Source organism: Anthonomus grandis, chromosome 7, assembly GCF_022605725.1.
Source record: "Anthonomus grandis grandis chromosome 7, icAntGran1.3, whole genome shotgun sequence".
Taxonomy (NCBI): Eukaryota; Metazoa; Arthropoda; class Insecta; order Coleoptera; family Curculionidae; genus Anthonomus; species Anthonomus grandis.
The window spans coordinates 11,853,131-11,880,061 of record NC_065552.1 but is presented as its reverse complement, the minus strand read 5'-3'; the positions used below and the strand labels follow the sequence as shown (position 1 = coordinate 11,880,061).

The 26,931-nt window shown below is 31.9% G+C and overlaps 1 protein-coding gene and 1 long non-coding RNA gene across 5 annotated transcripts in view; one reads left to right on the top strand and one right to left on the bottom strand.

The window, feature by feature from the left end:
• Positions 1–26,931, bottom strand: part of LOC126738818 (teneurin-a) — a 1,182,227-nt gene that overhangs the window by 427,819 nt on the left and 727,477 nt on the right. The gene's annotated exons all lie outside the window — the stretch shown is intronic.
• On the top strand, positions 2,665–3,327 carry LOC126738822 (uncharacterized). The gene is made up of 2 exons (XR_007661449.1): positions 2,665–2,979; positions 3,074–3,327. It is a non-coding gene; the product is annotated as an uncharacterized LOC126738822 (long non-coding RNA).

The following is a 26,931-nucleotide window of genomic DNA, read 5'->3' as shown; positions in this document are numbered from 1 at the left end:
CCGGAAGCTCTGAATGAGTTTTCTGATTTTCCAATATTGGAGACGATGGTGTAAGCTTGGTTAAATAGTCCGACAACTTGCATCTGCGTTATTATCTTTCCAAGATTACTTACCATCCACTTATCACACTCTCTACTGTAAGCACATTTTAATGGGCCAAAGAAACCAATATCCAGTGGTTGCATCCTGTGCTTGCATGAGGTGGTAGAGAGAGTAAATCAATATAGTTATTCGTGCAGAAGTTTATTGCATCTAGATCACGGTGAGAGGAATGGTTGTCGAGAATCAACAGTACTTAATTTTCTGTACTAGGTTTACTATAGTTCTTGAAATGCCGCAACCACTGCCAAAATAATTCTTGGCTTATAAACCCAGAGTCCGATATCATTTTGCAGATCCCAGTAGGTGCATTTAAAAAGAGCTCATCTTTTATCCTTTTTTCAGGAAATATCATAGCCGAAGGAATATATGTCCCCGTAACGCTAAAACAACCGCTGTAACGTACCGCTGTAACGAGCTGTACCCGATCTGAACTAGCGACTTTTCCGACCAGTTTTTGCCTTTGCTGGATATAACCTTGGGTAATTTATTAGGTATTGTGGATACCCCTGTTTCGTCCATGTTGTATATTGAATTTGATGGGTAGTTTGTTTTTTCATAAGGAGTCTTAAAATTAAAACGATCTACCTGGCTTTTATTGAAACCCATGATTCGACCGAAGTACTATTTTGTGTCTTTGCCAAAACCCTTTTACCCACGATTCACTAAAAAGAAGCCCAAAAATATGGGCCGGCACAAGATATGGCTTAAGCCAACTTGATCGGTCGGCTATTCAGATCAAAAAGAAAGCTAAACATGGTCTCCTTAACAAAGAAACCTACAGGTAGATCCACTGGAACTCAGAAAATGAAGCCCGGAAGCCCTCCACCTAAGAGTGACGCTTCGAATTAAATGACTGTCTTTTTCATAGATGAAATTGTGATTATTGAAGTTAAAGAGAAAAGGTGATATTGAAAAATCATAAAATAATTGAATTAAGTCCGACGAATCTACATTGTTGTGAAAAAAAAATGAGCACCACTGACATGAAATATAAACGTATAGTGAAATCTTCACGACAGACACTCCGAAGCATGGGCAACCTACACTCTACCAAGTTAAGGAGAGAAAAACTAAATTTATTTAGTTATACAATTACCAATAATATTGTAAATGAAAAGCACAAAATAACGATGACTAGCATAAAATTCAAAATAAGTTCCTGTAAATAAAGGATAACAAAATATCTACAAAGTTACGTTATCGTAAGGTTATCCAATTCAGATGATACATAATACAAAATTAATATAAATTTTAAATCAAATCCTATCTAAATAACAAACAACATATTTATCTTAATATTTGCCGCATTATAATATAGAAAGTGAAGGCCTTAAACAATGTGCGTAGATGGTTGGCCAAAACCATTGTTAAATAACCAGTACTCAATGCCATCTGTTTCACTTCTGCGAAGCATTCAAACAGACCAGCATGATAGCCTTCGGCGAAGCCAAGCTTTTACTAGAGAGAATAGGAATATTAAAACGAAAATATATATTTTGAGTTATGCTATATAATATTCATTGCTAAATTAAAAAATAACCTGAATTGGTGGAGTAATGATTGAGTTGGTAATTAATGCAATCCCTAATAATACTCAAGTCAGAATTGAAGGAAAGGATAAGCTCGCCAAAGTAATTCCTCTCAACCTCGTAACTCACTGTAACTCATAACTCAACCGGGCATGAGACACTCTACCAAACTCCAGGTCCATGAGGTATGTCCGACAATCCAACTTGTTACTGTAAATTTCAAAATAATGATTAGTTACTTTTGAATTTATCTTCAGCTAAATAGGTAGAGAATGAAACAATTAAGCCATGTTAGGATCGGGTTTCTCTAATGACTTTTTAGAACTTACATAATTAGCAAACAAGTGTCCTTAACTTGCGATTTAGAAGTGCGATATATATTTTTAAAGGACTTGAGAATGATTCAAATGCTATTCTTATATCAATTTCATATCGATTGAAACTATATTTACAAGGTTCTTATACTCTCTGAGTGTAAGAACCCCCAAGATTTTGAAAGAAAAATACGATGCAAGGGAAATGGTTGGTCGCAATTTAGCACAAATAAAAAAAATCTAAGAAACAAATGATCTCTATAATACATCCCTATATACAATTTGAAATAAAATACACTTACCCTAAATTAACAGGATTCTCAATGTGACTCAGGTGAAGAAGATTGAAACGACATAAAGTCAAGCAATAAACTTTGATTTATGAAAATTAAATCTCCCGAAGAGAATTTTCCACAAATATTATGCTCAGATAATACCTCGAAACATTGTCAATCAAAAAAATCCTTCTATATTAGCGGATGTTAAAATTTAATCCAAGGTTTTAGCCTATAACTTCAATCCGAAATTGTTTAGTGTTCGCACTTCACTTTCCCACAACAGAAAGAAAGTCCAGGAAGTGACAATTTATCACTATCAATACTTATCAATAGACAGAAGATCCGACCCATCAGAATAATCCTATTTACATTAGCCTTCGCTCATACTGAAGCTAGCGCAACCTTGCATAACCATCATTACCATAATCAAACTCAGTAAATATAAAAAAATCAATAATTCATCATTTACACCACTTAATTCAATATGAAAGCTTTATCGGTTAGACATCACTGGTGAAATAGAATCTTAAATTTGTTGTCAATACATGCAGCTACCCTGACTTGCCGTGTTCTGGCCGAAACGTCAATGACCAAAATTTGAATGTCGAACATAACCTGTAAGAAAGTGAGAGTGACATGTTTACTTTTGAACAATTTATAATAAATTTTTATTGTATTTGTATTCTTTTCATAAAATATAGGAAATAAATTAATAGAATTAGTTCTTAAATTTCCTAGTACACTTCCAATCATAAGGTAAGTACTAAAGGTCTTTTCCTCTAATAAGGAATATGGGATGAAAATAAAACAAAAGGATAATTCAGCAATTAACTCTCTAAATTATTCACAGAATGGATGAGGACAAATAGCTAAGAAGTTTTTCATCACACAAGACATTCCCTGACTGCTGCCTGCTAGACAATATACTGAGTGAATTGAAGAATTGTGGAGATTCAACAATGAAGACATGAAATTGTAATAGTGCGACAAGTTATCTGTGTACCAAATTAAGAATTAATTTAATAGTCATAGTTATTACTCTTTTATGCCATACAGTGCATACATTTTATACCTCATTTATTCAGAATAAATGGTTAAATTAGATAGATGTTCTATTTCTAATTTTATTGGATATAATAATTATATTATCAATTTTGACTAATTAATTGCATTCTTATATTGGCCACTTAATAAATGATGATCCATATGAAAAAATAACCGTAACAGCGTCACTACTGGTCAAAATATTAAACTTCCCATATGAAACAGAACTTGATATGTGGGGGTAAATCTATGGAGCACAATAGGATTGCAACAGAGCAGACCGCAGTGCAGTGAACACCGCAACGGGGAAGTTTTAGTGGGCAACTGGTCACAGAGTCCCACACTACCAGGAGTTCAACAACTATCGGTATTTATAAAGAATTTCTTTGCCAACAAAAAAAAATGTGCTTTCATATTAACTTTTTAATATTTATTAGATTCTTTGTTAATAAAAATGAGAAATAAATGCTTTTAAATAATCCATGTCAATTGTATTAAAACTGACAATTTTATAAAAATCCAACAGTTACATCCTCTGACAACATACTAACCCCTAAAACGTAAAATAGTAAATTATTAAAGGGCCTCTTTCGTTTCCCATCCTGTCATCGCCACGGTTAATCTCCGTAGCCGCACAAAGCTGCGGGCTATATGCGAGCTCAGAGCTCAACTTAGCCTTCCCACTCTACTCCTAAATGCATCAAAGCTTATGAGAATTAGGTATGTACTACGTTAAAATTTAAAAATTATTTGCATTTAAGCATTGCCTTGAAAAACAATTTTGTTTCTTCTTGTTTTTTATTCAATATGCACAAAATTATTATTTTTTTATTATAATGTATTGTTAAAATATTTAGATTTAGATTAAATAACGTTTTCTAATAATTATGTTAGAAAGTTTCATATTTATTTTTACCATTTTTTCTGTTTTTTATTTTTTATATTATTTTCATATTTTTAATTTAAACGTTTTACCTAATAAATATAGACTAGATTTTCTGATTACCATTGTTTGTATTTTCTTTGCTACCTTAACCTAAAAAAGTTACTAGCTGTAGAATGGCTTTTAAAATGTTTTTAACTATTTATAGAAAATTTTGTTCCAATATCATAGATTAGTTTTATGCTTATTGCAGTTTGAGGTTTCTCTGGATAATCCATTAAATTTTTCGCTTCATAGATTTCCAGCATAAACTGATATTGTGACCGCTTTATCGTCTTAATATATTAAAATATTTTCTATTATTGGTATTTTTTTTGGATATGTATGGTATCAAAGGCACTGCGTTTCTTAAATTTATTAAAAAATCTTGAATTTTCTATTATAACTTTAAATTCAATGTTACTTTTGCAAAAAATGTAATAAGTACCGGTAGCATTTACTAACAAACTGTGCAACTTAGATTTGTCTAAAAATTGATCAAAGCATATTATAGGCTTTAATCGAACAGCATAAAGCAATGAACAAAATAAAGAATATTTTTAAATTTGAGTTATATAGAAAATATTTAAATTCAATAATAAAATCGGAAAAATGTGACGCTATAAATCAAAATTTAATTTAAAAACTCAACTACATGCTAGATCCAATTTTGTTGCGTTCGGTATCGAGCTTTACCTAGCTTTTTGGAATAGATTTTTGGCGTGCAAATTGAAAATTTAAAAGATAAATTAAAAAATAAAAATTTGTTGTTTCTATTAAACGACTTGAAACCTGCATTTTATGGGAAGAATAGAAGAACATATTTTTAGATAAATGATATTGGGAATACAGATTTATTTTATTTGTGATTTAGCTAACCCCCATTATACAGCAAGAAAATTAAATTAGAAAATCTAAAAATAAAAACTAAGGGACAGTTACATAGAAATAAATGCGATAAAAACATATTTTATGCACTCATAAAAATATAGTAACGGATTTAGTGATTAAAGTGGGATGCAACGTTTTCTTTTGATTTTAAACGTTACCAAAATTAATTTCTAAAATAATTTTAAGCCATTATCCTGACACCTATAATAAAATGCCGAGCTATTTATTCAACGACAGTCTCACAAAGATGATTCCAACAATAGTATAGTACATAGAGCCAGGAGATAAAAGTGAAAGTGACTCATTAATTGTTTCATCGTTTTTCTTTTTACACCTGGTGACCTTAATTTTTGTTATAAAGTACAGCTTTTAGTTTACACCACACGTACACGTTTCGAAATAAGTGCCAAAATATTTATTTTTTATGCATAAAGTAAAACTGATTTTCGAGTTATAAGATTTAAAAAAATGTATTGCAATAACATTCAAATAACATGAAAATAAAAAAATAATATAAGTAAACTATTTAAAAGTACTACTCTTGGGGTTAACACCAAGATAAATTCAAAGCCCTCTAACATTTAAAATTATTATATATAAAAGTCATTAATGTCAACTTAGCAGAATATAAAGTCATAAGGAAACATGCCGAGAATGAAAACATAGGGCCCTTTAAAGAGCTTCTATACAGTCATACATTGAGAAACAGTAATGACACTACTTGCGCCTAATCAGATTGAACATAAGATACTAAATATGGAATTTTAAAAATTATTTAGTTTGAAAGACACTTAAGAATTAGCTTAAAGCTTGATTATAGGAATCTTTAAATAAACCATATAAATACAAATAAATGTTATTATATAATTTGAATGTTAAATACATATACAATAGGCCACGTAATTAATTACAAATGTAAGCTTTGATATAGCCTTATATTTAGTTATAGTTAAGCTTTCTCTAATAATTACTAAGTAATATAAATATTTATCAGGAAAATTAGAAAATATTTTTAAAATCCCAATATACCTCCAAACTCTATTTGAAACAAAAGTAGAATAACGCCTAATTTTTAAACTTCAGACATAATTAAAATTAAAGGAATTATAAATTATACCCAAAAAGATAATTGAACCGGCTCCTATATTAACAATCTCCATTATCTCCAAGCAGAGTCAAGCCCCTCATTGAGTAGTTTCACATAAATACAAATAAATGTTCCTATATAATTTGAAGGTTAAATGCATACATAATAGGACACGTAATTAATGACAAATGTAAGCTTTGATGTAGCCTATAATTAGTTATAGTTACGTTTTCACAATTACTAAGCAATATAAATATATACCAGGAAAATTAGAAAATATTTTTGAAGTCCCAATACAGCTCTAAACTCAAAGACCTTTAATATATGCCTATTTCAAACTAAAGTAGAATAACCCCTAATTCTCAAACTTCAGACATTAACAACACTAAAGAAGTATAAATTAACTTTTGTCTGCACCAAAAAAAAATTAAATAAACCGGCTTCTATAATAACAATCTACATTATCTCCAAGTATGGTCAAGCCCCTCATCAAATAGTATCTAGTCTTCCAAAGGGGAAATGGAAAAGAAAAGTAAATGCATGAAGGCGCCCTTACGACCAAAACTTTCCGGAGGTAAACTCGCCTGCCATTCGGATCTCCGGGCGGAGGCTAGTCGGGGGGGTACATCAAGCGGATCAAAAAGCCTAAAAATCAATTTCTGCAACATCAGAGGCCTAAACACCAATATTAATGCAGTACACCAACACCTGCAATCAAATAAGCCTCACATTCTGGCATTGGCAGAAACAAAGGTGAAACCTTCAACAACAAATGTTCACCTCATTTATCCTGGATACGATCTACACACCTGATTTCGACTAAACTTTGGATTTGCAGTATTTGTCAAAAACGATTTGAGTTGCCAGCGGGAGGAAACGCTTGAACCTGCGGACTTCGACGTCATGTGGTTCATAATAATAGCCAGTGGTGCCACAAAATTTATCTGCTGTATCTACAGACCACCAAGCGACACCCAATATAGACGGCTCTTTTTGAACCTGGTTGATTGCATTAACCATCTGCAAATTGACTACCCAAGCGCAGAAATCATCGTCATGGGTGATTTTAACGTTCACAATATCAACTGGCTGCGCTTCTGCAACAAGAACGATGATGAAGGACGAGAAGCTGAGCTATTTGCCACCATATGCGGGCTTACGCAGCTTGTGGAGGAACCTACCAGAATCCCCGATCGAGACGGCGAGTTCGCGAGTCTCCTAGATCTGGTCTTGGCTTCAGACCCTGACTCGTACACAGTAACAGTACATGCCCCCCTAGGAACATCGGACCACAAATTGATAACAGTCTCTTGCCAGTTGGAGGTTAAAACGCAGGATCCTCCGATGTCGCGGAAGGTATGGCACTATAAATCAGCAGAGTAGAACCATCATCGGGAATTTTATCGCTCATTCCCTTGGAAAGAAGTCTGCTTTAGAACCAATAACATCTCAGAATGTGCAAACCAAATTACAGAGACGATCTTGGCAGGAATGGAAGCTTATATCCCTTTTTCTACTAAATGCGGATCAAACAACAAGCAATGGTTCAACCTGAATTGCAAAAAGGCAGTAAACACTAAAAACGCAGCATATCGCAAATGGCGTCAACATCCTTCCATCGAAAATCGGAGGAACTTTTAAGCCTCCAGAAATAGCTGCAAGCGAATTATTGATGATGGCAAAGAGAGTCACAACAACAGGATCAGAAACAAACTGCTAAACTGCCCAAATGAAACAAGATCTTTCTGGTCGGTATCGAAAGCCGTTAGTCAAGGATTTGCTAAGTCGGCCTTGCCACCCCTAACAGCAGATGATGGTTCTATCGCGGTAACAGCAAGGGAAAAAGCCAACTTACTGGGTAAACTCTTCGCGTCCAATTCTACTCTGCACTCGCAAGGCAAAACACCGCCATATTTGCCAAGGGTGAATTCATCGATGGGAGAAATTTCTTTTCCCCAACGAATTATAAATAAAATTCTTAAAAGCGTAGATACCAACAAAGCTTCTGGACCTGATAGAATTCCAGCCCTAATACTAAAACGTTGTGCAGACGAATTGACTTCTCCCTTATGTAGACTGTTTACGGCATCGTATAAGCAGGGCCAATTTCCAATAAGCTGAAAAACTGCTCGAGTGCAAGCTGTGCCCAAAAAGGGTAAGAAGACGATGCCCTCCAATTATCGCCCGACTGCACTAATTCCAGTAATATCGAAGATTATAGAGAAAGCAGTCAACCAACAACTGTTAAGATATCTGGAATCATCTGGACTAATCAGCGATCATCAATACGGCTTCCGAAAGCTTAGTTCCACCGGCGATCTTCTGGCCTACGTCACACACTTGTGGACGGAGGCCATGGAGATGCACGGCGAGTCCCGCTCAGTCGCTCTTGACATTTCCAAGGCATTTGATAGAGTTTGGCATGACTAACCAAGCTTTCCTCAATCGGCATACAAAACTCATTATTAAATTGGATCAAAAGTTTTCTTGAACAACGAACAATCCAAGTAGCCATCGATGGATACCTCTCCGACAAATTTAACATTAACGCTGGAGTCCCTCAAGGATGCATTCTATCCCCCACCCTTTTCTTGGTATATATCAACGATTTGCTAGGAACCACTGTCAATCCAATCTGCAGCTTTGCGGACGATAGCACACTTATTTCCACCTTTAAGTCCGCCAAACCAACGACAGCCGCAAGTTCTCAGAATCTTAGGCAGCAACAAGTAGCTTCAACCAACAACGATATTAGAGCAATCTTGGAGTTGGGCGATAACAATTTGGTAAATTTTAACGCTAAAAAAACGCAAGCTGCAGTATTTACGATGAAGACTAACCTTGGTGGCCCGGAGCTGGTTATGGCAGGGAAAACATTGCCAATGAAATCATCTTTACATCTTCTAGGAGTCGAGGTCACCAACAGTGTGTCCTGGCATGACCACGTTGCCGAGGTCGCCAGGGCGGCTTCCAAAAAACTCGGAGTGCTTTTCAAAACGAAAAAACTGTATACACCAGAACAGCTGCTGACTCTTTATAAGGCTCAAATACGCCCTTCCCTCGAGTATTGTTCGCATGTCTGGAGCTCTGCACCCAAGCATAATTTAAACCCGCTGGATTCTATACAGAGGAGAGCTATTCGTCTTATCGACAAACCAGAACTGACAAAGAGTCTGGATAGTCTGGAGCACAGGAGAAAGGTGGCTGATCTCTGTTTATTTTACCGTTAATATCACGGTAAGTACTCCTCTGAGATGGCAGGCCTGATTCCACCCAGGGCTGTTCCGGCAAGAAGGACGCGTCTAGCAGTTGCGGCTCATCAACATCGAGTCCACCTGCCTACCCCAAGGACGTCGCTGTATCGGAACTCATTCATCTGGAGAACATCTTCTTTGTGAAACGGGCTTCCACCTCACATATTTCCCGACGCATACAACCTACAGCGATTCAAGATAAATGCCCACAAATATTTTCGCGCAAGCACCACTCCAAGAGTAACATAGGACTTTCCTCTTGTGCTTGTGTTTACCATAAAAAAAAATTCGTTAAATAATTATTTATTTATTTACGGGATGTCCTCATTCTAACAAAATTATAAAATAAATTATATCTTAACCCTAAATGTATATAATTATTCTGCCATCAACAAATATATTAATAAGATATATAATGAAATTAATCTATTAAATATCCAAATGTTCTATAAATTAACAATATATCTATCTAAAGGTATATTAATATGTAGCAGCTTAAGATATACAAATAAGATAAACCTTCCAGAAAAATTTAAGCACAAACCAATCTTGGCCAAAAAAAATTAATGCAACAATATATAGTTTTCCCCAGTTGAGTAAACACAAAGAACATATCGTTAAAGTAATCAAAATAAGAAAAGCAATCAAATTTATTTGAATCTTAACACATAGTACTCAATGAGTAAACTCACTCAGACACCTTTTAAGTTCTGAAGGCTTTAAATCCACTAAGTCAAAAGCCTGATTAAATCTATTACCCAACACGTGGAGTCGATTAATTGGAAAAAACTTACCATAGTTTGTATGGTAACATTCAACCAGAAAAAGGGTCGTCTCTCTAAGGACTCTAGTATTGCACCTAAAGTTTATCCGCGATAACAATTCAGGGCAATCAATAGCATTATTAATCAACTTGTGAAGAAATATCATATCACACCTAGTTCGATAGTCCTCAAGAGAAGTCATATTTAGCCTTGACTTAAGTTCCAATAAAGACTCATCTCGTACATCTAATCGCCAGGCACAAGTCATGAGAAATTTATTTTGAACCTTATCAAGACTGTAAATATCGTTAGCATAATAAGGGGACCGGACTATGGAAGAATAAGACATGACACTACGAATAAGTGTAATGAATAAGATATAAAACTCTGAAGGCAGCTACTAAAAAGTCTTGAGTATTTCTAGTTATAAAACCAAGAGTACGAAGGGCTTTACTAGACAAACTATCTATATGGGGTATGAAAGTCAGGTAACTGTCAAACAACACCCCTAAATCTTTAATTTGCGATACTCTTGAAAGTATATTACCATTTATGTGGTAGTCAAATGGAAAACTTTTCTAGATTTGGTAAAATAAATGATAAAATACTTATCCTTATTAAGAAGTAAGCCATTAGAGACAGACCAATTATATAGAGAATCTATGTCTGATTGTATCATTAGGCAATCAGACAAGTTTAAAATATGTAAAAATAGCTTCAAGTCGTCTGCAAATAATAGGAATTGGCAAAATTTAATATTACTAAAAACATCGTTAATAAATAAATTAAAGAGTAGAGGCTTCAAATGTGACCCCTGAGGTATCCCTGAAGAGACCAAAATAGGAACTGAAAGTGAACCCCTTACATCAATAAATTGTATCCGTTTATGTAGGTAACTATTTAGCCAAAAAATAAACCACTTAGGACAACTATAGCATCTTAATAATTTAAAAATGAGCAATGAGTTGATGACTGTGTCAAAGGCCTTCGAGAAATCAGTATAGATGGAGTCGACCTGAGGACCCTTCTCGAAAGCTTTCGTCATGATATAATACAAGGTTTGTAGAAGTAGACTTACCCTGCCTAAGCCCATGCTGCTCGTTGATCAAGAGACCTCTAAAATGCCAACTAAGATATTTGTTCAGGATAAGCTCAAAAAGGTTTGGGATAGCAGATAACATAACAATGGGCCTGTAATTTTTTATATCATCCCTGTCACCATTTTTTAATATAGGAGTTATAAAGCTGTCACGCCATTTCTCAGGGAAAGTTTGTAATTATTTATAAAGTCATCATTTATATTTAAATTAATAAAACTATATATTCACAATTTTATATTCACAATCTGCTTATTAAGTCTACCATTTAAAAAGTCATGACTTTAATACGTTAACCCTTATGTGTATTAAAAGTAATACGCAAAAAGTTTTATCAATCAATACAATAATATAATACACGAATACTCTATATATTTACTTGACTGTGTATCTTCTTATTTAAACATAGTTACTATGCATTTATATGGACCTTCTTATGCTTTGAGGTTCTGGTAGTTGAACTTTTTCTTAGTTTAAAATATATTATTGTTTACGTCTGGCACTATAGTAAAATCTCAAAAAATGTCTAAACTACTAGTGCTTGAAGTCACGGTCCAAAATTAAAGCGATATTAGTAATACTAATGATTCATTTAATAACTCAGGTACTGATCTATGATGCACTAAGAGCTTAAAATATTGTAGCCAATTTTTTTTTGACGAAAACCAAAATACTAATAGCCGTAAATATCAAGACAATTTAGAAAAAGCAAATAACCAGGAGAATCCACAGTACGTAATATTTATATTTTTATAAATTTATCATATGTTTATGAGTTTATTTTTCTATTAAGGATGCAAGCAGTGACGATAGAAGTTCAGGACATAAATATTAGTCCTCAAGTTCAGACGACGAGGCAAAGGGCAATACTGTCGAATATAATTACAATTACGGTTAGAATGATTAGGAATGACATTAATTAGAATGATGTTGAAGAAGCGTACCTAAATGAATTTATAGCTCCACAAACCAATAGTACTTTAGGTCGTAGTGTGGAAACAAGTTTCAATGACAACCCGCTTTCGTTTTATAAGTTATTTCTTACTGAAGAACTGCTTGACCGCGCACCCATCAACAGACTATTTCTAGTATTGTAAATCAATCGATTTTAAAAAGTCGATCCTAGTCAATTGGAACGAAACAACTCACAAAGAAATGCTTAAGGTCATAGGAATAATTATATGTAATAAGTTGACACGTAACACTAGTGCAAATTAGCGTTTAATGCGAATTAGAGCAAAAACGCTTTGGCATGTGTTTACACAAGGTTTCTAAGAGGAGGTTTTGACGTTGGCGTTAATCACCTGTTTTTTATCGCCAATCTAAGTAATTTATTGATAGGTTGAAAGATTGAATAAAAAATCTCTTTAATAAAAGAATATGGTTCTTTAAATTTTGAGAGAATACTACAAAGCATACCAAACAAAGTCTAAGTGAAAATTTGTTCTCGCCATCTTGGTTTTCAAATTTGTGTTAGTTGGCAGCACTAAAATCTGATACAAATTTGGATCTTCTCCCATATTGACGAAACCTTAAGCCGCATTACTGAAAGATCATCCACATAATTAAAATGTTTTCAAATATTGCAAATTAGGAACGCTAAAACGATTTACGGTTATCAACACATGCGTTTTTTTTTAATTCACATTTCGTTAATGCGCATTAGCGATTGCGTGTACATGGCAATGGATGCAATTAACTCCAAATCTCATCTTATAAATTTTTGGAGAAAACTGAAATTTAAGTTAAAAAGTAAAATTAATCAAATATCGAGATGTAGTATTTAAAGCCTTTTTTTTATTGTTATATAAAAACATTATAATAAGAAGAAATTTTCTACTATATTAAACTGTATATTTTGGAAAAGCAAGAAAGTAGAGGGCGTTGTATCAGTTGTTATAGCTACTATTCAGGAACGTTTGGAAGTACTCATGAATTCAAACAGTGTAACATAAGTTGTACAGCGTATGACAATTTTTTTGTGTCTAAGTAATTTTTTTAAAACGCATAATGACTCCAAAAAACTGTACTTTGTAATTTAAAACAAATATAGATATAATTTAAAATTGTTTATTAATTTTGGTACACGCAGGTTATTATAGCTTATTTGTAGCAGATATAGATATTCATTTTAAAATTACCAAAAACTTTTAAAAAGACTTAGAAAGGTCAATGTCTATCTAGTAAAATGTATATATTTTTTTAAATCTTTAAAACCTTAGTTTATACACATTCTTTTTTAAATATGATGCAGAGGGTAAAGGGTTAATCATCTCCAAGATTTTAGAATTTTGAGTAGTCCAAGAAAAATGGTAAATGCTATAAAGTAATAATCAAATCTCATAAAAAATCAATTTTTGTGATCGATAGCATCAAATCTAGAATAAATATGAATATTATATCCGAATCTATATATTAAACTACATATTTCAACATAGTCAATTACCTAAAACCTTAAAAAAATTATAACGACAAATTTATCTATATTCAATATTATTTAAAAAGAAATAAATCAAAGTTAGTCTCTATAAGCTTACCGAATAAATACCTTGTGTTGCATGACATTTGATGGTTACCTGTAAAATAAAAAGTTTATTAAATAAAAATGAATAATCAGTAACCTTAACTATAAATAAAGCTTTTTTAAATATTTAGGATAATTCAGGAATAAGATTAGATTCTTAAAGTCAGTTTAATATACACGGATGATATTATTAACAATAATATTCGGCGTCAAAATATTTATTCAATTCTTTAGTAAAAAGTTCTTGTGTGTAATATAAGCTTTAATAAAATGTTGTAATAAAAATCTCTCACAGAAAAAAAATTACAAATCCGCTAAAGGCCAATGTCAATATTTCAATTTTATACTCTTTTTTCAATAAAAGGGCCAATGTGAACATAGGCCCCAGGAATCCAATATTATATAACTTCTTATAAGGCCAATATCGACATTGGCCTTTTTAGAAGTAAATGGTTTTGATCTGTTGCGACAATGGCCCTGAATTAGGCATTTGTTTTTCTTCCTGCTTCTCAGTTTGTTTTGACTGTTGCTCTGAATAACAACGTGTTGGCGGGAAATAAGTGTTGATTTGTTATTTTATGCATTAGAATTGAGAAATACTAGTTTTTTAGTTTAATTTTACTCTTATTTATAATGTTATCCCGTGGCCAACAGTTAACCAACAGGTAAATTTGCGTTCAAGTTCTAAAACTGGTTACAATGATTCAGGTAAAGACTTAAATATATCATAATTTTGATTCCAAAATTACCTAGGGTATATAATAAAATTTATTATTAATAAGTGAGTTGTTATAATGTTTTTAAAATAGAAATAGTATTGATAGTAACTAAAATAAGTAATTGAAATACTTTTTATATTCACGTATGCAAGTTGAAAGCTAATGAGACTATTTTTATAGCTAATAATTTTGTCGTATAAAAATTAGTCATAGGTTTTTTTTTTGTTATTAAGTTTACTGAGTGACTCGAAATTAATACTTAATAATACTTAAACAGCATTAGCTGCTTAAGTATTATGCAGTTATTTTTAATTTAATTTAAAAAAATAAATCTATGCATTTGTTTTTTTTTACAGTAGTTTTTGAGGAAGCAAAATCCTTGCAAACAGAATCTAATGTAACTGATAAAACAGCTGTTGAGTCAGGATCGTCGAATTTGTCAGGCGAAGTCTTTACTGGATTATCCGAATTATCAAAAGCTGTGAAAGTATTATCAAATAGGGAGATTCAAACTGGTAATTTAGACGACCATATCAATAAGGATTCACTCTTTTGAGGCGCCCTCATGTTCACGTATAGGCGGGAATTTAAATGAAACCATCTATTTATCACGTAAGTTGTTATTGCTTATTATTTTTAAGAGATGATTTTTTTAGAGTTTTTACTTTTTCTTACTAGAAGAAGAAGTAATACAGCTGGAAACAGACTAGCCAAATATCGACGACACTAATAAATCCAACACCGGTAGCAATCAATCTGGGAATTTCGAGGCATATTCAAGTGATAAATATGATCCTGTAAATGATGATACCAGTAGCGGTTCTGATTCAGATATAAACCAAAACATATCTAAACAACTTGGTACTCCAGTTCATATATCAGCAGACACTGTTGTTACAAATAACATAAATGTTACGAAGAAGAAAGGAAGGAAAAAAGTCATAGAGGGCCAAGAAAGTAGAAAAAGAAAAACGGATCGGAACAGTTGGGATAAAAATAAAAGAAAAATGGCAAAAACTCGGTTAAAAGTAAAGGTAAAGCGTATTTGACAAAAGCAGGGAAAAGAGTTTCTAAAAAAAAATTAAAGATCCCTGTACCTATAAGAAAAAGTGTTCAGAGAAGTTTTCTAACGACGAAGGAACAGAGTTATTTCAGGGATTTTATAGGTTATCACAAGAAGCACAAAACCAATTTATTGCTAACCATATTCAAGAATTTCCAAAAAGATCAAAGAGGCGTAGAGAAAATAACAAAGAAAGCAGAAGAAATTACAGTAGACACTATTTTTTCGAGCTTAATTCTGAAAGGATCGAAGTTTGCCAAAAAAATGTTTTTATCTACACTTGATCTCACGTTAAAAAAAGTGCGCATTATTGTAGAAAAAAGCGAAGCTCTAATGTATTTGCCCTGATGACGCCAGAGGAAAACATTTAAATCATCCCAAGGTAAGCCAACAAGAAAAAGATTTAATCCGTATCCATATAAAAATGTTTCCTGCATTCGAGAGTCACTATTCAAGAGAACAAACAACGAAAAAATATTTGTCTTCAGATCTGTCGATATACAAAATGTACAAACTGTATGCTGAGTATTGCCAAGAAAACAATAGAGTGCCAAAAAAAGAATCCCTGTATAGAAAAATTTTTAATGAAGAGTTCAACTTTTTGTTTAAAAAACCTTACAATGTTACAATGACACCTGTGCAACATGTGACAAGTTTTTGCTTCGGCTTAAATCAGTTACTAATGTGGAAGAAAAAGCCCAGATTGAAACCGAAAATGAAGAACGTAAAATATTGGCTGAATGCGGATATAAAGAAAAAAAGACTAGCTTAAGTGCAAAACAAATGCTAATTTATTAGTTATCAGCTTTGACTTGCAAAAGTGTTTGCCAACTCCTAACTTACAAAGCAGTGTGTCTTTTTATAAAAGAAAACTTTGGACATTCAATCTCACAGTTTTTGAATCACATAAAAATATAAATATGGCAAAATGTTATCTATGGAATGAAACAATAGCTCATCGAGGCGGGCAGGAAATCGCTTCTTGTCTGTATACTTAGCTTGATAACATTCCCTTTGCTGTGAATGAAATAATTATGTACAGTGATTGTTGTCCTGGACAAAACAAGAACATTTTAATTTCTGCTATGCTGCTAACGATTATTGAAGAATATTTTAAACGAGAAGGAAGGCATGTGAGCATATATCACACATTTCTTATTCCGGGACATACTCATATGGAAGCCGACCAAATTCATGCAGCCATTGAAAAGGCTAGAAAAAATACCATAGTAAAAATAGAAATTCCTAGAGACTGGGCCAATTTACTTCGTTTAGTGCCTAGAAAACCCCCAATTTTTGTGCATGAGATGGCTCAGGAAGAAATTTTGAATTTTAAGTCACTCCTTTCGGGAAAGTTTCAGCACAAAAAAGTTAATACTTTGGGAAACCCTGTTGTTTGGGCTAAAATAAGAGTCATTCACTATTCTACCGAAAATCCAGGTCTGCTGAAATACAAAACCACTTTTGCTGAAGACGAGCCATATAAAACTTTAAATTTATAAAGAAAATCAACCCGTAATTCCGAAAATGCAATAAAACTTTTCCCTATTAATAAAAAACCGTTAGGCATTCCAAAAAATAAAGTACAACATTTGAGGGACTTGCAATTGATAATCTTGGTGAAAGTGAAGATGATAAAGATTAGCTTTAGGTGCCTATATTTTTATCAAAATGTATGTGCAACGAGTTTTACGAAGTTTTTTCTTGTGTTTTTAGTTTTATTTTGATTTTTTTAAGTTAGGCCAAAGTGTTATTAGTTTAATTTATTATTTATTAAAAAAAGGCCAATGTCAATTTTTTTTGAAAAATAAATTTATTTTATACATTTTTAAGATTTTTTTTTTAAAAACCAATATTCTCTACACCCAAATCAAGCTTAAGAAAAATATAGAAACCTATATCTATGTTCTAAAAACCAAACCTAATGCGACCTCATTACCTTTAAAGTCAATTTGTCAAAAATTGCGATTTATGACTTTGGCCCTTTTAGAACCAAGCCCCAGATATATCCTTGTACCTATACAGGTTGGAGAATCGATCATTGTGACAGATGCTTAAAGACGAAATATAGCAACGTGTATTTGCGTGCGTTTTCTGATGCAGGCTTTACATATATTAGTATACAAATCGTAATCGCAAAATGTTTAATATTCTGTGTATTACATAATAAAAATTAAAGTATCACGCTGTTAAGAATAAGATATAAATTTTGATAGATCATTTAGGAACAAATTTGAAGATCTGGAAGGCAATTTAATATTGCCAGTCCCCGTAATAAAACGACGAAGAAAAGTATTTGTTAATTTTTTTTTACCTAACCGCACTATAAGCAGAACAGCCGTTTGTTTGAATATAAATGGATCGCAGGTTTAAATGAGGGAGTTTTGCATCAACTCAAGGAATTTTTGGCAAGAGTTTTTTTACAAGTGTGACGAATACCTGACCGCGTCTCGCTTGTAAACTATTGAAGGAGCTGATAGATACCAAACTGGAACTGATGGTTTAAGCTGGAGTTTCGCTTGGTTTGTAGACTAATGTGATTCTTAATAAAAGGTTTTTAACTGCAATTATTTATCCGCGCTCTACAGAATTTGGTCAAAATTTTTATATACCGTAAACCGGGGTTACTTTGTTACCTTTTGAACACACTTTTACTTAACCTCCACTTTTACTTATATGTCGGTATATTATGAGTATACCGACGAAATCATCCTCTACAACTACAACTATGCTAATTTTTTTTATAAAAAGCGATTAAGCTAAAAAAATATATTGATGGCGACAAAATAACCCCGTGGTTGGGGCTACTTTGTCACAAAGTTTTATTAACATTTAAAACACCTTAAACGACGTTATACTGACAAAGAAACCCCAGATATGGGGCTAAAATACATTGGCGTGTGTCATATAGGTAGGTACCTAATTTTTTTTAACATCCAAATGGTGAAAAACACGAAAAATAAACAACTTGCTTATACAAAAGTTGAAAAATATTTATTTCTATTAAACAAACCAGAAAACAAAACAAGAAAATAGAAAACAAACTTATACATACATTTTGGTATCGGTAGGTAGTAGACAATTAATGCCTAAATAGACAGGAACTTTGATACACAACCTTAATGCTGTAGTAAACATACAAAAATATTCAACTTAACATAAACTCAACAAAACAAAATAATAAAAAAAATAATAAATCAATGAGGTTAATCAATACGGCACTAAACGTTTAGGCACTAGATTTTAGTTAGGCACATATTCGTCTTTTTCGTCTGTATGATAGGGATCTTCATCCGAACTATCTTCACATCTATCACAAATGAAATAGGGATCCCTACTATCATTAATACAGATGCCACAAATCCATTTTTGGCATTTGCAGCATTTTATCCATTCAACTTGATATTTGTAGTTTCCCACAAACACTTACAGATGCCTCATTTGCTTGAATCATCTATTTTTCGTGTCGATTTTCTTAATGGGACATTTTTTTATTTAGCCTTAACATCCAACTTTGATTTATTTGTTGCGCTCTTCGAATTTCCTTTAGAGGTGGATGGTTCTGCATCATCTAAAAAAGTCACAAAAATAATAAAAATAATATAAATTTTTTAAAAATCATACATTTATTATTTCAAATAATTATTGTAATAAATTCAGAAAAAAATAAAATAAATTAAGAAAACGAATTTAATAGATATTTTTGTAAAATTGTTAAAATACTAAAAATGTAACAAAATACCTAATAATCTAAAAAAATAACAAAATGTAAAAAAATAGACATTTTACATCAACTAACAAAACAAGAAATTTAAAAAAAAAATTATTTTATAAAATTATTCTGATGGAGCTGAAGCGTTTGACATAATGCTTCTGTATTTTTAAACATTAAAGTTTTAAGGCTAAGAGATACTAGTACAATGGTTCAACAGCATCATATTCCGGAAATAAGAGCCCTGAAAGAAAGCATACTTGTTCCTTTTTTACATGCTAATGTAATATGTTTTAGTTAAACAATATGTCATGTGTACTAGCATTTAAACAATACATACGTATAAAATTTTTTTAAATGTTTCGCGGAAGTTAACTGTCTCATGACATTAAGTATTATACATGTTTTTTTTAATTAAAAATAAAGATACTAATTATTCAATTGTAATCTAGACAATTTACTAATTTTTTGATTTTAAAAATAATAAAATCGATATATTTCGTTTCTATAACTGGAATGGTTGTAGAACAAGTATTTCCACTTTAAAATTAAATCCCAAACTTACTACTTTTGGCAAAACTGAAGCCAGCCAAACTTAAAATCACCAGAGTTCCTTAAATATTTAAATTAAATGCGGAACGTATCAGAGATAGCAAGCAATCGCTGGGAATTTCCAGTTCCACGTAAGTATTTTACTTTGACTTCGTTCCTCTCCTGGGGCCTTAATTTGGCCACTCAGCGTTACGAATACGTCCAGCCTGGCATCAGATTAACTTTATAATATAAAGTCTTGGGGCGAACGTTCAACTTTAATTGTATATGATTTCTGAACGCAATTATATCTCTCTGACGGTTTATCCTTATACTGCTTTAATTGCCGTCGAGCTTTCGTTATATGGGAGCTCATTTCAAAATGTATCTATTTTAAAGGATTAATTATTAAAATGTATTCAGAATTAAACATTTTACAAATTATATTTTGAGAAGAGCTAAACTGAATTTTATTATGTTTAAAAAAAAAGGATTCACAAAGAAGTTTTCTTCTTAATAATATAGTAACCTACGTGTTAATGTAACATACGTATAATGGTACGTGTTGAGAAAATGACCGCCACGTTGGCGGCAGATCTAAAACAATTTCAGCAAGAACTTATGGAGATCAAAGAACAAACCAGGTCCAATCCTTCTTCTAGTGATGCATATGGATCATATAAATCAAAACTCCATTATAATATAGGCTTACTGAGGATAAAAAAATCGATATATAAATCTATTTAGAATCTAATAGCTACAAAAATGTTATTCCTCCAATCATAAGAAGTGACTTTAATTTTTGTTATCGGTTGGGAAGGCTAAACAAAAACAAAAATATCGCAAGGACCAATTATCGTGGGCTCCTGTCAACGGTAGAAGGTTTTCCTTAATGAAAAACTACTGAAAGGTGCCAAAATTCTCATTTTGGAGGTATTAAGTATTGACTCCCTAAAATTCTTTTTTTTACATTTAGCATGCTTAGTGTACTTTATGAGTTAATGGGTAAATGTAGCCCCCTTACAAGTCAGTTCGACTTAAATACGCATTTGGCATAAAAAAAACAAAAGCTTTTTATGCGGTAACAGATGTAAGATCAATCTAAACTGTTTTTGATGAACTTGATAATTATTTAAAAAATACAAGCATTGATATATTGCGTCTGACAGAAAGTTGGTTGACCCTTTATTGTTATGATATTAATGGCTACAAATTAATAAGAAAAGATCAAGTTAAAGGTGAAGTAGTGTATCATTTTCTGTTAAAAATTATATCAGATCGGTATTGGAGTCCGTTTCAATAATAAATTGTTTTTAGTAGCAGTTATATATCGCCCTCCATCTTCTAATGTTAATTAATTTATAGATTTTCTGAAAGATTTTTTATGGCTATTATGCCTGCTTATGATAATGTTATTTACATAGGAGTCATAATTATTGATTTGTTGAGTGCCATGGCACAGAAAACCAAATGTCTTACACTTTTTATAATTTCTGATTTTACTCAGATAATGAAATATCCAAGAAGAAGACTTAGCAATTAATACTTTAACTTTCATTAATAATATTATCACTAATAATAAATTGGATTTTACATATATTGGCTCTCATAATCTCCCGTAATCAAATTTGGCTACTGATGCTCAATTTGATTAGTGTTCATAATATAGTTTTTGCTATTTTAAATTTTCCTAAAAAATGTGTTTTTTATTATTAATTAAAATATTGAGATAAATTAATTTATTCTCAATATTTTAATAAATTAACATTTATTAAAATATTAAGATTACTCCAGCATAAATTTTTCCTAATTCCAAGAGCATGAATCGATTATTATTTAGGACGATCTTTACCATTCAAATAATATTGTTATAAAGGTAGATATACTTAAAGAAAATAAAAAATAAACCTTTTATACCAATTGCTTGGATATTACAAGCAAAATCTAATTTTTAATTAATATGAGGGACAAAGCGCATCGAAAGTATTTAAAAAATTAAACTCTTCCATTCTAATTATTATTAAGAACTAAGAAAACATACAAAATACGTTATTATCAGAGAAAAAGTTACGTTTGAAAATTTAATTTTAGCGAATAAGAATAACCAGAGGTTTTGGAAAAACAGCAGTAAACTTCAAAGGTGCAACAGTTAGTCTTTTAATGTACCCAACAAATTCAAAAATTCCAATTTAATAAATGCCTATTTTACTGAATGCAATAATAAGCCAACGAATATTTCAGATACCGAGAGAAATTTCTGTTTACAAAATAAATATCCTAATATTTCAAATAGCTTTAATTTAAATTTAGCTTATGAACATCAAGTTAAAAAGATTATCATTGGCATTAGCTCCAACGTTGTGAGTGTAGATGGGATTTCTATCAGACCTCAAAATATGTCTGCTTTACTGCATCAATCCACTTACACATATAACTAACTCCTGTATTTTAAACAATACATTCTCAGCATTATATAAGAATGTTAAAGAAGAAAATATTAAACCTATTTGCAAATTTAAAAATCCAAAAGATTTTAAGCGTCTAATGCTAGTAAGTATATTTCCAGTGATGCCCTAAATTTTTCACCAAGTCAATGAATTTGTAGATGCTAATAAGATAATTCTATCATTTCAGTCATGCTTTAGAAAAAACTACAGCATTATAATAAGTCTGGTAAATATGCTTATTGGCATCAGAAGAAATGAAGAAAATAAATAAATTACTTATATGGCTGTGCTAGATTTCAGCAAAGCATTTGATACTATTAACTATGCCATGCTTTTAGCTAACTTAAATTATATTGGAAATTTTGAAGCATATTTAAATAAAAGATCTCAAGCAAGTGGTAATGGTACATTCAGGCAGCAGCTTGATTTCGTGACAAAGCTCGATAATAGGGCCATTGTTATTTTTAATTTATGTTTCTCATATAAATAATTCAGTTCTAAATCACATCAATACGCCGCCGATGACTCTCAAATTTATATACCATTTTCGTCATGGGGTATGCAAGATATTAAACCTTAGTTTAATTTTGATATTGGGAGCACTGCGTTATTTTGTGAAAATCACAATTTAAAAACAAACCCGGTCAAAAGCATAATAATCTCCTTTGGAAATAATAGCTTCTATCTAAAAATTTAAAGAAACTCAGTATTAAAATGAAAATCAGCCTAATTTCTTCTACCAGTGAAACTAAAATTTTAGGTATAATATTTAAGTCTCAACTTTCATTTGAAAATCATATAATAAATAAAATGAAACTTGAAAAAGTTCTACTTATGTAACCATCTTATCCTTTCTCTACTTGATTATGGCGATATAGTTTATTCTGATAGATTCAAAAACTACAAAATAGTTGTATGAGATTTTCTTATAATATACCTTTCAGGTTACATATGATCTCATTTTTAAATGAGCATCAGACTTTAAATATGAGTAATCGTAGGAGCCAGCATGGTATGAGAAATATTCAAACAAACTTTTTAGTACCTCAACACCGATCAAATTACATGCATCAATCTTTCTCAGAAGTAGGTGTACAAATTTATAATAATTTACCAAAGTTTGTAAAAAACTTAAGCTTTAATAAATTCCATAGTTATATTTTAAATAATCTCTTAAGTAATCAGGGTTTATAGTATATACGTTACACTAAATTTTTGTTATTTTTAATTAATATGTTTGAATTAGTTACAGCATCGTCTCTTATTTCTATTTTTTTTAAATTTTTTAAATTAATTTGTAATATGTTCATACTGACTTGATAAATTGACATTTAAATAATAATACTGACAATTTAATAGTATTGCTTTTGAAGTCCTCTCCTCCATGGCTTTCTTTATTTGCCGATGCTTTGCCATGATTCTTGCCTTTTCTTTTAGTTTCTTTTTATCGGGGTAATGCCACGTAAATATTTATATCGACGTAATTGGTTTTTACAATCGTAAAGTAGTCACAAAGTATGATACAAGGAGGGGAAAATGAATAATATAATAACAAAAATGAATTTTTTGGTATTTAATGATTTTTGATTTGATTTGAAACGCGGCCCTTTTAAAGACCCTATAACTTTACGAGAACTGACAAAGCAAGTATAAAAAGTCTAGGAAATTTAACCTATTAGGATTTACAATAAGATCTAAGTAATGTGTTCGAAGTAAGACCTAAAAATATATTCCAAGATCGGAATAAACAGGGGCATGCACAGTCTTCTTCAACTGTTGTTTACTTCAGTAGTCTTCTCGAAGTTCTGAATCTCGTTCTCCTTGTCGCCCTTCTTGTTCCTCTTGTTCTTTTATGTTTTTACTATTACGTTTTCTAGCTCCTATATAAGATCTGCTTTTAAATTTACCAAGCCTTCTTTCAAGGCTTTCATCAGGTTTGCTTGTTTCTATTTTGATCTTAATTTTGTTTAGGTTATCTCTCATAGTGTTAATCAGATCTTGGTTTTCTCTTTGGTTGCTATCTCGGTCTTCCTATTTATTGTCTTGTTCTTCGTGTTCCGCTTTCTGCTCGTTAAACTTCTCTAATTTAATTTTATTTTAATTTAAGCAGCTTCATTAGTTTCTCGGTCTCCATCTCGATCTGACTTCTTGTTAAAAGCATCCATTTAACCGACCCCGGTAGCACCGTGGGCAAAGCGTTTACGATGCAATCGTATGGTCTCGGGTTCGAATCCCGGCAGCGTATTTACCAACCCTAACCCGTTACAGTGCTAAACGATTCCGACTATCGCTGACAGCGAAATTTACAAACCATATCCCGATGCAGTTCTCTGGTACCTGTACGAAGTTAGGATGCGTAACACCGTGCTTTGTTTTTAATGATGATTATGACATAAAATTTCGAAACTAAAAAATATAACAACATCATCGCAATTTCGTTCATATTTAGTTAATATTAGTAAGTCCGCATTTCAACGAAGACAAAAAATTGGAGTTCAGCCAGAATCAATTTCAAAAAAACCAAAATTTTGAAAAAATGATTTAATTTTTTTCTTATTTTTTATCTGATTTTAAAATAATTTGCACTTTTGCATTGCTACTTTTTCCATGCTACATGGTGGTGTTTTTAGTGTTTTGAAAAGACGATTTATCTTTTGCCATCCATCATCAACTTTTGGGTTTTCTTATGGATGCCATATTAGATTCTTGCATTTTTAGAAAGTCCTTTTTAATACCTTTTCATCGATGTATCGCACGTGTATATCAAATGTGTAGTTTTTTTCTTCTCCCTATTATGGGGTTCTTATGGGAAGTACCCAAACCGCTTTTCCGAAATGCAAGTGTAATACATCAATAAAGAGCTACTTTTACTTTAAAAGTACCTTTTAAAAATGTAAAAATCCAATATGGCGCCCATAAAAAAAAAACAAAGTTAATGATGGTCGGCAAAAGACAAAACGTTTTATTGAAAACCACCATGTAGCACGGAAAAAGTGGCAATGCAAAAGTGCAAATTATTTTAAAATCGGATAAAAAATAAGCTTAGAAAAAAATAAAATCGAATTTTAAAAATGTCGTTTTTTTTCTCGATATTTGCAATCGTATCAGAAATTTATTAAATTTTTAAACGGAATTTTAATAAGTTAGTTAATTATGCAACGTTGCCATAATTTAATCGACCCTGTATCTCTTACCGTTTCCGAGATCCCAATGATGAGGGTCGAATTTGGGCCACCCTGTACATTCCACGTAATTTTGTTGATTATGTTAAAAACCCAAGTATTTTGTATTTAGACTATTTAGACATTTTTAAAATTTCGATTTTTCACGATTATTTTCGGAACCAATCGGGAGTTTTTAATTTTTTCAAAGGCATATTTTTGAGCTCAGAAATGCGCAATTTTGCCCAAATTTAACCATCTTCGTATCTTCTATGGTTACCGAGAAGCCACTAGTGAGAGACGAATTTAAAATACCCTATATATTATCTCTCAGTCAGCAGTCAATGTGATTTTACTTTTAATTTGTTTTGTTCCTAAACGTTCTTAAATTAGTGCTGCGAAAGCGGCCATTATAATATTAGATTGGAAATTCAACGCAGTTGACTAATCTCCTGATCCTAACTCACTGCAGTACGAGTGAATTGTGTCGGGATATGGTTTGTAAATTTTTCGTTCGGCCATAATCGGAATCGGTTAGCACCGTAGCGGGTTAGGGTTGGTAAATACGCATCCCGGCATGGGCATGCTTCTTTGTGTTTGTCTTATAAAAGCAAAACATTGTGGTTCGGAACCTACGTTAAACTGTAGGTTCATAAACAACAATATTGGGCGGCCGTCGAAATACGACGCGAGTCCATTGTATTTGAGGAAGAGGAAGAAGAAGAAGCATCCACTAAATTGGGCTTCCAGATATCCCACTTCTGACACCACTTGTAAAGTAACACACTCCTCTCCGGAATAGACTTACTCCAGGGATACTCTTAAATGTCAGAAACATACACTTTTTATTTACAACATTAACATTTTTACCTGACTCATACACTATTTACATCAAAATAAGGTAAATAACCTCAATTGGAGCCCAAGTTATGCACTTAAGCAAGATGAAAAAACTATGACAATAATTTACATATTTACATTTTCTTAACAATATAGTTTATGTTCGTGTGGTAAGATATTTATAGGAACGACGAAACGATTCATTCAAATTAGGATGAAGGTTCATTAAAGAAGCAGAAGAATTGGACAAACCAATTAATTGGCAAGACCAATGTATTTAAAAATAAACAGGACGTTTTTAATATAATAACATTTTTTTTCCATAAATTATTCAAAACAGTAGTACTAGTTTTCTTTGCGCTCAAAACCTTGATTATAAGGGTCTAAAAGCTTGCTAACTGCGTGTTTTAGTATTTGCGTTTTTAGTACTGCGTGAAGTATTGGATTGGCCCGATTGAAATAATTCTTTATAGACAAGGGCTATGTTTCGATGAGAAGCGTAAAAATAAATCAACTTTATTTGGTCTCTTAATTAAATAAAAACGTAACATTTTATTACCAGGCACAAAATGTTTGGATGAAAATATAATAAATCAGTCAATGCATTTATTTTACTCCAGCTTCAGATTTTTAGCTTATATTTCTTCATATG